Below are 604 nucleotides of genomic sequence, written 5' to 3'. Positions count from 1 at the left end.
TTTCACTCACCGGATGACCCGTGGGGCATTCTAGGGATGAGAGGGGGAACCCGAGTGATTAGAAACCAGGATTAAAGGGGGGGGGAGCCAGGCGTACTGCGCTCGGGGCGGGCAGGGCTGTCCAGATCCTGCCCGCTGCTTGCTTTCTCTTCCCCGCTCCCTGCATCCATTGCACCTGTTTCTCCCCCTCGCTCTCGGACTCATTCTTGTTCTTCCTTCTCTCAAATCGCTTTTCCTCAACCGTACCCAGCCAACACTCCCCTTCCTCAAGACAGTCTGAGACTCGAAATGCAGTCGGAAAATATCCCTTGAAAGAAAGCTCTTCCAGGAGAAAGAAAGAAAGAATTGGAAATAGGTGAGAGAGACCCCTCCGCGCCCGTGCGGAACCAGCTGCAACAAAGCAAAATCCCTGGGAGCTTCACGCTCAGCCTTCCCAGCCGGCTTCGGGCGCCCAGGTTCGCCTAACTCCAGCGGAGAACCGGGCGAAGTCAAGCTCCAGGCCATGCCCGGCCCCCTCCCGCGGGCGGGGCTGGAGGTGGATAGGTTTCTCCTGCCAGAGGTTGCGCGCTCGGTCCACCGGGGCCCCTCGGCTGCCTCGGGCTGG

The 604-nt window shown here is 60.3% G+C and overlaps 1 protein-coding gene across 2 annotated transcripts in view; it reads right to left on the bottom strand.

Annotated features, from left to right (window-relative positions):
- The window catches only part of ADCYAP1 (adenylate cyclase activating polypeptide 1 (pituitary)), a 7,664-nt gene that overhangs the window by 5,707 nt on the left and 1,353 nt on the right, over positions 1-604 (bottom strand). The gene's annotated exons all lie outside the window — the stretch shown is intronic.

This window comes from Myotis brandtii, unplaced genomic scaffold (assembly GCF_000412655.1).
Source record: "Myotis brandtii unplaced genomic scaffold, ASM41265v1 scaffold154, whole genome shotgun sequence".
In the NCBI taxonomy this organism is placed as follows: Eukaryota; Metazoa; Chordata; class Mammalia; order Chiroptera; family Vespertilionidae; genus Myotis; species Myotis brandtii.
This window is presented reverse-complemented; position numbering and strand designations above follow the sequence as displayed.